Below are 385 nucleotides of genomic sequence, written 5' to 3'. Positions count from 1 at the left end.
TCTCCACACACACACATACACACAATGAGTGGCACGTCATATATTTATTTATGTACAAATAAATAAATGAGTACTACACCATCTCGCGCTGCTTGGATTTTGCTCGATCACAAATGGAACGTCGCGTTTTGCCTAATCGTGTGTGTGCGTGTGTGTGTGTTGTGTTTAAATTGTACATCACGCGTTTTTTTGTTTCGCGCGTATGGATGATTTTTTTTTTTTTTTTGTTATTGAGGATACATTCTTTATTGACTTTAAATTGATTGATCGCTTCTTCGATTGCTTCTTCCTTCAACCGCGCGACGGATCGAAGATATGTCGGTCTGAATCGCGCGCGAAGACGCACGCGTCGCGTATACAGGAGATATATATGTATATATATACA

Source organism: Pseudomyrmex gracilis, unplaced genomic scaffold, assembly GCF_002006095.1.
Source record: "Pseudomyrmex gracilis isolate BER0280 unplaced genomic scaffold, ASM200609v1 scaffold_70, whole genome shotgun sequence".
NCBI lineage: Eukaryota > Metazoa > Arthropoda > Insecta > Hymenoptera > Formicidae > Pseudomyrmex > Pseudomyrmex gracilis.
This window is presented reverse-complemented; position numbering follows the sequence as displayed.